General features: G+C 42.4%; 1 pseudogene; it reads left to right on the top strand.

Moving 5' to 3' along the window:
- The window catches only part of LOC129818271 (uncharacterized), a 33,553-nt pseudogene extending 22,961 nt beyond the window's left edge, over nt 1–10,592 (top strand).
- Nucleotides 10,593–11,101: the final 509 nt, after the last annotated feature.

Genomic DNA, 11,101 nt, shown 5'->3' on the forward strand with positions numbered 1-11,101 from the left:
CTCCTGTCTCAGAGTAAGCCAATATGCTTCCTCTCACTCGGCTTCCTTCCTGTAATACTAGTGGAGAAAGAGAGCTGAAGTATATTCAAAAGCGTGTTAGTTAATATGTGTGGTGCGGAGACGAGTAGGTTCCTGCTGTCAGTCTCACTGCTACTCATTCACTACCACCCATAGACAGGTTAGACAGAATGAATGTAGGTAGCTAGAAAATTATAAACTGGGTGGTTTGAGCCCTGAATGCTGATTGGCTGACAGCCGTGGTATATCAGACCGTATACCACAGGTATGACAAAACGTTTATTTTTACGGCTCTAATTATGTTGGTAACCAGTTGACAATAGCAATAAGGCACCTGGGGAGTTTGTGGTATATGGTCAATATACCACGGCTAAAGGCTGTATCCAGGCACTCTGCGTCGTGCATATACCACACCCCCTTGGGCCTTATTGCTTAATTATACTCTGAAAAACAGACCATATGGACATATACTTTGATAACATAACATGATGTCAATAATATGGATTTGTGGATATCTACAAACCGATGTTGTGTATTAAATTAATATACACTCCCCGGACAGTTTATTAGGTACACCCATCTCGTCCGGGTCGGACCCCCCTTTGCCTCCAGAACAACCTGACTTCTTTGAGGCATTCTAGTCGGAAACATTCCAACAGGGATGTTGGTCTGTGCTGACGCGATAGCATCATGCAGTTGCTGCAGATTGGACGACGGTTCATTCATGGTACGAACAGCCCGTTACCTCAGAAACAGCCCGTTTTTTGTTTGTCGCACCATTCTTGGTAAACCCTAGCCACTGTCGTGTGTGAAAAGACCAGGAGGGCGGCGGTTTCTGAGATACTGGATCTGGCGCGTCAGCAACCGACGATCGTACCACGCTCAAAGGTCACTTTTTTCCCAACGTTAAATCAAACAGTAACTGAATGCCTCAATGCCTGTCTGCCTGCTTTATATATATTTATTTAACCTTTATTTAATTAGGCAAGTCTCTTAAGAACAAATTCTTATTTTCAATGACGCCCTAGGAACAGTGGGTTAAGTGCCTTGTTCAGGGGCAGAACGACAGATTTTTACCTTGTCAGCTCAGGGATTCGATCGTGCAACCTTTCGGTTACTGGCCCAACGCTCTAACCACTAGGCTACTTGCCTCCCCTATATAGCAAGCCACGGCCATGTGACTCACTGTCTGTAGGAGTGAACCATTCACGTGAACGGGGTGGTGTACTTAATATACTGGCCGGTGTTGTGTCTATCACTGCTTTCCATAGAAACCCATGGTAGACAGTCTCTAGATGCATAGTCCTAAAGGCAGTGATAGCAGTGTTCTGTTGGCTCCCTGATGCTGCTGACTCAATCACCAGGGTCGTCACCCCACATCTCTGCACCACTGCAGAGATGTGACAGCTACAAGCCACAGCGCCCAAGGTCTCAGCTTTAGTCATATGAGGAGAGAGAAATTAAACAGAGTGGTAAGAGAAGACTGTGAAGTAATGAACTGGTTATGCTGTGCTTTGTTGTCTGTCTTAGAAACGCAGGACCGGAGGATCTACTCTGCAGCCTAGGCAACGGAACTGCATTGGAGTCCAGCTCAACAATGTCTTTCTCAAGGTTCCTCCTCTCATTTACTCTCCTCTCATCGCTCTTATTCCTTTCAGTGTCAGTGAGATACACTGTTATCATTTCTCTTTTTGCTCCATCGAGTATGGATTTAACATGATGCTACCAATGTCCCTTAAAAAGAAGTAGTATTTGGTCTATGTAAATGTCCAACATTGCTGACCATTTAGATAGGAAAGGTCTGTCTCCAGTGCTTGAATGTCTGTGGCCAGTTTCTCAGCAAGTAGAGCACCACTCAGGAGACAGAGACTGGTCTGTTCAGTAGGGATTGCTCTTGGCTAAAGGGATAATGCTGTTACGGTGGTAAGTGTTGCTGTAGGTATTCTATTTGGCTGCTTGTAAGAACAGGCCAGCTGTGCAGGGCCCTCTGTGGCGTCACTGCCAGGCAGGCAACTGATAACTGAGGCCATCTGTCTGCATCCCAAATGTCACCCTATTCCCTATGTAGTGCACTACTTTTGATCCTAGCTGTATGGGCCCTGGTCAAAAGTAGTGCCTTATAAAGAGAATAGTGTGCCATTTGGAATGCAGAACACTTCTGTCTGTCCAGGTGAGAAACAGGACAGGTGTGCTGCTGCCATGATGACAGTGAGGTGGTGCCGGTGGCTATGACGACGTGTGTACCAATAGTCTATATCCAGTGGTTTTGACAGGCAGGAGCCAGGAGTCTTAGCGTCTGGTCACCAGATCGCTCGCTGCTTATCAGTCAATGGAACAGAGATGTGTGACGGGCCCTGTTGACAGGGATATTGATGTCCAATGTTTGCTGATCACAGTCAGGGTCGGCCGGTGGTGGTGACACAGGATGTCCAGTCATTACACTCTAAAAATATCACCAACACGGCAACGATTGTTTTAACAACAGCAGCTGCTTAAGCCCCCGCAGATCAGATCCTCTGTGAGGCTGTGAGGGAGCCTGGGTGCCTGCCTGTCATGCCTTGGCGGTGTCCCAAATGGCGCCTATTCACTTTATAGCGTACTACTTTTGACCAGGGCCCAAAAGGCTGTGGTCAAAATCAGTGCACTATAGGGAATAAGATGGCAATTTAGGAGGCAGCCCTTATCCTGTCAGATCAGCCTACTTCCTCTGACGTACTGAGCTGAGTGTTTGTACTGAGCTCTCTGATGCCCACTGATAGACAAGGCTCTGGGAGATTGCCATCCACTAAGCAGGGAGTATGACTCACTCTCTATTGCTTTTCATCCAAGAGAACCAGTTACTGTCAGTCATGTAGACGATAGGTACCACACTACTTCATTCAGCCCATCACTCACCCTGGGAATTGCAGATTTTCAGAACTATGCGGTAATATGAGACCCCCAAGGCCTAGAATCATGACAGGAGGAGCTTGTGTATGCTTACGGACGTCATCAACTTCCCAAAATAATCATCCTTTTCCTGTTTAGTGATTTTATGATTTAGTGCATGCGGGCGGACAGGGGTATTGTGAGGGACTCAATCCTGATCCTGATAATGGAAGAGCTGATGCTGAAGTATACTTACACTGCCTCCTGCATACAGATGTGCTGGCTGACAAAGGCTGTCTTACGGCTGCTATAAGAACTGTTTTTCTCGCTTACTGTAGCTGCTTTGTTTGTAGGAATGGAATGCACTCATTGCTCAATTGTGGTGTAGGTTGGCCTATAGTGAAAATATAGATATCAAGCTCATTATATATGAGATATTGTGTCTGTCTGAGTAACTGATCATTGATGAAAGAGCGAGAGCATGAAGCATATCTTTGAGACGGGTACCATGGCAACAGACAGACATTGGTTTGAGAGGATGAGCTGTACTGAGTACTGTCTGTTTTGTTAAAACAAGCCATTTTACCTAGCTCAGGTCAAAACCTCAAAGTAATAAAAGCAATGTTGATGTTTTTTAAGAGTAAGACACCCTCCTGGGCAGACCACATCATTTCAACGTGGATAATTGGGTAATATTTGGTTGAGAGGTTGATCAATGAGGTTACAAACTATATTCACCCACTCAAAAAGACATCCAAAAGTTTGTTGAATTTCCAATGTGTTATCATTATGCTTTCGACCATCTATGTAGAAGCAGAACCAAATTCCAATGGGAAAACAATGTCAGACATTTTGTTTAATTATACAACAGATTGGTTTATCACTGTGCTTCATCTAATAGCAGAACCAAATGACCTGGGGCCTCATTTATCAACCATGCATAAATGTCTTACTAAATCCTGGTGTACATGGAGATTCTAGGATTTGCGTTCGCCACATATTATTTGCATTTCTTAAACGTGAACGAGCCCTACAACCCCGCCTAGAAAATGCCCTCCATTCACCTTATATGGTAACAAAAAAAACAATGAATTTGCTGTATGATTTGATGATGTTGGAACTGGACCATGGTAGTTCCTAAAAGAAAGCGCAATGGCACATTTGATCCCATTTCTGTAGAGGCGTGGGCAAAATGCTGCAGTGACTTTTCCAAACTAAAAATGCATACCGCCTAGCGAGTGCCAAACACTGGCCGCGCATTCTGCTAGATTGATTGTCCTTTCGAAACAATTGAAAAGTAAAAGCTGCAGCGCACACTTCTATGCAAAAGACAAATTGTTGTTCAATATTTTGTTTATCAATGCATGATTGTGTTTCTATTTCCTGCCTTGCTATAGGCTCTGAAATTAAATAGGCTAGGCTATGATGTCGCTCTCCTAAGCTAGAGATATCCAGCATGGGCTGCGTCTCAATCCACCTCATCCGCCAATGGTGGCCTTCCCGCATCTGAGGTGGAGGGTGGCCCAGCTACAGTGGTGTCAGACCACGAGACCACGAGAAAATTGCTCTTCTCACGAAAACGTCTGTAGCGTCCGAATGGTTTGACCCCTCTAACTAATTTGACCCTTCTATGGAAAGGCGAGACTCTCACGAACACCTACATGGTGGTTGTTTTGCTCAGAAGCTTAACAACACTCTCCTGAACGTAGCCCGCTACCAGTTAAAAACTTTTATGGAAGTATATATGGAAGTGGTTTAGTGCCTAAAAAAACGGGTTAAATATGTCAAGAAAATGTTTAAATAGATTCCTGATCTTTCTTCAATCTCTCAGATATAGGACAGACACTTCAAAATAGACTTCCTTTCGATTTTTAAAAATGTAATTTCTGTTTTTCTGTGTATGAATCTGTTATTCAATGCATTTCTATTGGCTAATAGCAGTATGACCAAGTTCAATGTTTCATTCAAAAAATATATATAAACCTAAAAGGTTCCTAAAACTCTAAATCAGATAGCTAAACGATCCTTGGTATAACCATTTTAAAACAATTCGCTTAGTAGAACACCCCTCCCCCCAATTGAGACTTTTAAGCTCCTAATCCTATCACACAGCAATGCTGTAGCCTACCCATACTGTCACATACTGCCAAGGCTACCGGTCTATTTACTTTAGACCCTGCTTGGCTATTGAATGAGCGACTGATAAATGGTAGCCTACTATTGAATGAGCGATTGATAAATGGTAGCCTACTATTGAATGAGCGATTGATAAATGGTAGCCTACCATTGAATGAGCGATTGATAAATGGTAGCCTACTATTGAATGAGCGACTGATAAATGGTAGCCTACTATTGAATGAGTGATTGATAAATGGTAGCCTACTATTGAATGAACGATTGATAAATGGTAGCCTTCTATTGAATGAACGATTGATAAATGGTAGCCTGATGGTATATATAGGTTCCGAAGTGTCCACTGCGGTACTTGAGACAAGATTCACAACTCTTAAGTTTAGATCCTAGGTGATGGTGCAGTGTAAAGAAGTATATCCTACAGTATCTCGTCATGCCGGGGCTGCTAGCCAGCTGCGGTGGGCAGTGACGTTAACATTGAACCCAGACATACCCATTCTGAGGAGTTGGGGCGGTCTCAGTCATGGGACAGATGATGTTGGCTTAGTGAAATCTAGCGTGGCCAGCCCCTCAAACCTAGGTCACCCCTGAGGGGACAGTCCATTTGTCATCTTCCTTTACACATGGCAGCCTCCAAACCCACACACACACCAGCAGGGCTTTCTACAGCAGAACCAAGAACACTACTAATGTAGTGCTGAGCGATTAACAGACATTTGGTTAGTTGTTTAAAAACGGAAAAATTATTGATGATGGTCGGTTCAATTATTTGAATTCCATTTCATTAAGGTTTTATCTGTGATCTCAATGCACAGTTTCTACAGAGATAAATCAGATCAAGCCCAAAACTGTGTGATGAAGTAGGGAGTTGTAGTTCCCAACAGGCTATAAAATATTCTACATAGTTTAGCGCGGAAAATGTAGTAATTAACTAGAATTACCATAATCCATTGCGCGCCTACTAGTCCTGTCTGTGTGCGGCAGACACAAAGAGGTTGGAAAAGAGACAGAAGATGCACGATCGAGAGGGATAGAGAGCAGTTGCTTCGTGAGGTATCTCTACATGAAAATACATGATCTAAGTGATTGATTAATTGGTATTCAGCAGTCATAAAAGTATACCTTGTTTACTTTGAAGAACTACTAAAATAGTGATTTTGTCAGACAGCATAGGTAGCAGCTCTATAGAGATGAGATGATGACTTGGAATGAAATAATGAAGTCATTAAATTAAACAAATGTAATATACACAACTGAAATATTTTATAAAGTAAAAGTAATGTGAAAAAAATTATGGTTAATGATCAGCAGTAATGGGCAGACACTACCATCATAGGACTTTATTAATTGTTTTATTATGTGTTGTTACAGCATTCAACCCACATAATGCATAGTGCATTTAATGTTGAAAAAAATATTCGTAATCGGAAACCGTGATTTTTTATTTTTTATAATCAAACAGAAACCGAACCGACCTCTAAAAGCACTAATTGATCAACACCATTCTATAGGACCATGAGTTGTATGAGCGGTGACAAGAGGTGTGTTTCAGAGTCATGGGTCTACTCTAAGTGTTGATTTATATCTACGTAAACAAAATCATATATTTCCCTTTAAGCATAAAGGCATATATTAAGAGAAGAGAAATGGGGTGTCGTTCAAAAACAGTCAATGAATGTATTGCATGGAACCCTTCTTTAGCTTTTGTAATCAAATGCATTGGAATAGCCTCTTGGAATCCATCCGAAACATGCTCTCTGTATTCTTGTGATTTATTACCTGGCCCATCCCAACTGCAGCAGTGTTCTCAGTGGTCATTACTGAGGCACCATCACAAGAGGGGTAGCTGGCAGTTTCTGTCTTGGCCAGGCTAGTGATTGGGATTTGTGTGACCAGAGAGGAGACTCTGGAGAGCAGTAGGATGTAGGTCAGAAGCTATGAGTCATCTTCCCCCTTCCCTCTCCCTTACCCTCTCCCCTTACCGCCCCTGGCAACGGCACTCACTCGGAAGGAAAGAGGGGAGGGGCAAGGACGACCTGTCATTCCTGTACTGTTAGCATCAAACTGGTCACTTCAGAGATCCTGCAGTTGACGAACAGGACACAACGACACCATATGTGACCCACCAGTTTACATAGCAAATTTTTTTATTTTTTTTAAAAAATTTTTTTTACATTGGATAAAAGTAGAGACACAGAGCTAGAAAATAGTGTATCATATACTGCAGTTGAGGAACAATGTGAAAGTTATTCTGCTTTGAAAGTTGATCAACTTTTGAGAAAATGGCCCCTTGAATGTTTTGGAGAGCTCTTCTTTGTCTACACCCGTTCAGCATCGTTCACACCCTCTTAAGCCTTACACGGAACCCAAACCGGCTGTGCGAGTGCGCCATCGTGCACCATCGTGCATAAATGTATTTTGTCCCCCCCACACCAAACGTGATCACGACACGCAGGTTAAAATATCAAAACAAACTCTGAACCAATTGTATTAGTTTGGGGACAGGTCAGAAAGCATGCAACGTGAGCGGTGTAGTCAGCCTGTTAGCCCCACCTATCTCTTTAAGGATTCACATGTGAGGCCATGTGCTAAACAGAGTGAGCTAAACAATTAACCATAATCCAAACACATATTACTAGAAATACAAACTGATTGTCATAGCTAGGCACCATGCATGAATTTGCAGCTAGCTAAAGCTAACCAACTAGGTTTAATGTTAGCTAGCTAGCTATAACTAACAATGCAAATGGATTTCTGAGATATAACTAATATTACTACACAGAACATACACGTAGAATGTTAGCTCGCAAGCCAGTCAGCTAACGTTAGCTAGCTAACAGTACACTTTAACTTGCAATGAAAACAACTTTCTGACGAAATTAGAAACTAGTTAGAAACTAGAAACTAGAATTAGTTTCTTAACCGTTTACATGAATGAATGCTTCTCCCTATCTGTCATTGATGCCATGGTTTCCCTTAGTTTGAAGATGTAATCCAGAGACAGGTGATTTATACAACAACTTTCTGTGTTCTCTTTTCAACTCCCTCCACATTCACAAACATACTCTGCTTCAACCGGGCATTCCGCTGATTTCAACACTCGGTCAACTTCTTCCGTGACAACAACACTGTTGATCGCCGTTTCTTCCCCATCACTATAATCAGATGACTCTACAATGTATGATTCAATGAAAATGTTTTGACCTAAATCAGGGATTTCCTCATCGTCTGATTCGTTTTCAGAGTCAGAGAATGTCAGCATGGCACGATCGTTCGCGAGAAAGTAGTCCCTCACAACTTTTTCCCACTGATCTTTGTCGATAGAGCCTGTTAAATTCAGGGCAGCAATATTGAGAGCAGTATTAACACTTTTACAGTTCTCCATGATATCTTTCAAAAAAGAGGCAGTAGCAAGGATTATCTACACACATTGAGCAGCTCATGTTATAGACAGAACCATGCTACATGGCAGACCAATCCAAACTCATATCGGCATGTCCAGCCCACCATTAGCTCAGCCAATCATGGGCAGCGGAAAGGTTCCCCCCTTTTTCCGTGGCTAAACCAACTAGGCTCATAATTTAACAATTGTATTTGTACATTCAGGTGGCATACACATTTGTTATTAAGTCACATGAAAGATCCAGAAGGCATTTCTGCCAAAAAAACGCATTAAAAAATGTTTACGTTCAACTGCATCTCCTGTGAAGTAGTGACGTGCAACATACGTCTAGCTTCTTGAAACGGATCACATATTTGGACCTCAGTAGCCAGATTGGCAAGAGTGATAGTTTATGTACCCTAATGTGTTTTGTCTTAACATAACATCTCTTTTGAGGAGGGACATCTGTATTTCTGTTTCAGGCAGCGTGTGGGTACCTGCTCCAGTACTATGACTGGGACCTGAGCCCCTCCTCACAGGCCCTCCAGTATAAATGTCTCCCTGTGTCCTGCCTCACTGTCCCCCCCCATGGTGCGCTTCACTGGGCTGGAGCTGGAGAGCAGTGCTTCAGACCTGCCTGATGGTACACCCTAAAGACCAGAGCATGGACACTGAGAGGCAGGCGGATTAGATCTGGAAGAGGCCTCTCTATGGCAGTGGTCCCTGGTCCCCAGTATGTACGTGCCTTAGTCAGTACCAGTTACTCGATCTTCAGGTACTGATCTTTAAAGACGATTTCGATGTCGATATGGATCACTGTTCACATGTTGATACTGTATGTTGTCCAGAACAGGACTGACAACAGTGGGAGTGTCATATCTCTGTTGTTGATGTGAACTGCTGCTTTTTGATTGTCACGTGGCTGTCAATGACTGGAACACAGGTTCAGTACATACTGCGGCCTGCATGAGATCCCGTTGGCCTATGTTAAGATTGTTGTTGTTGTTCTTGTTTATACGTGTGTTTATTGAGGATGCTTTAGGGCTGTCTCTAACACTGCGCCATTAGCCTGTCATGTGAGTGGAGTTTGGGTTTGAAACAGTTTTGCAGCAGCACCAGCTGTCAAGGAATGCCCTCAGATTTCAGCGTTGCACCAAGGGCTCCCCGAATGTTCTCACTCTCACTTAGCAACCAGAAGTGCTTAGCAACGGTTCGCCCCAGCGACTCAGAGCTACCCAGCCCATGTTAGTGTCTGGCTGCTAGTTATCATGCAGCTCTCATCCGCACACAGACAGACATCTTCACATTAAATATTTTGTTTATTATAGCAGAGGGTACGAAAATAACGTATGAATGGCAATGAAGTGCAAGCTGTTTTGGGTGAATTTGAATATGTCAATGGATATCTTGTTTTTTTTTATGTTCAATATTTACTCAAAAATTATGGCAATGCTAGAGCACTTTTAAAGGTTAATTCTAAGTTCTGTATAATATATTTGAATCCATATTTATTTAAGACTACGATAGACTGAGAAGATGATGCTGTATCTGACTGATCATAAGGATAGTTAATTGTGCCCTTTTTTATTAGACTGATTGTGATGATATAAATCATTACTTATTTCTCCAGATCATGCAATGTACTCTATATTACCTCGAAACACAATTCCATCAGAGGTCATATGTCCTTGTGTTTTAAATGTGATGTTATAAGTTATGTCAAAAAGTTATGTCAAATATTTATGATGCATTTACCATTTACAGATTTATTTTTACCATGTAACAATGGTTCCACTCTGTTTTTCTGTCAATCACAAGTAGAGAATCCCTGATAAAGCTATTTGAATGTAGAAACACTCACTGCCTAATGATAAACATTTGCACAACAGTAACTCAGTTCTAGTTAGTGAAAATAAATCAATGAAATGTAAGCTATGCTGCCTATCCTGGATAATGTTCCTATAGATTCTACAGGACACTATTGTCCAGCACTGCTACACTGCACAAACCTCGTCAGCACACAGGAACACATTTCAGACATCCTGCTTGCTCTCTCACAGACAGAGCACAGAAGGTCTGGTAAGTAATAGCTTGTTTGTGAAAATGTAAGTAATGCAGGAGTCACTTCATTGTTTTTTATTTCACGTGGAATAGTATGGACATTCCAAACTACTGGCCTATGTGTGTTTTGTATTCCTCCCTGTTTTGTGCAAAATAATTAAACCCATTCCATCTACGTTCTCACACACTGCTCTATTCATTCTGTTGCATTAATGTAGCATTTTGCGCACATAGCTCTGTATTTCTATGCACACTGTAGGCTCCTACCTCCTACTCTGCCTCCTACACGCAGGAAACACAATAGCAGGCAGTATGCCTCCAGTAAGGGTACATAGCTCTATACATTCTGTCTGCAGAGGCCAAGGCCCATGTAATGACCTAGCGCTCAACACTGTCAACGGAAAGAAAGAACACATGTATGAGAATTCTTAGATGACTTTGAACGTGTACATAATATCACTCAGGCTACAAATACTTGCGTGAAGTCTGGCTGAAACGGAAAACATACAGAGGCCCCCTACAAGATCAGTTTACCGCTGCTCGTGCTTCATATTTTCAGACTTCCTGTACAGTAGTACACTGGAGAGAAAAACACACACCCACACATACATTTTAGCACCTCGAGATCCGGTGGTAGCT

Source organism: Salvelinus fontinalis, chromosome 21 (assembly GCF_029448725.1).
Source record: "Salvelinus fontinalis isolate EN_2023a chromosome 21, ASM2944872v1, whole genome shotgun sequence".
NCBI classification, from domain to species: Eukaryota; Metazoa; Chordata; class Actinopteri; order Salmoniformes; family Salmonidae; genus Salvelinus; species Salvelinus fontinalis.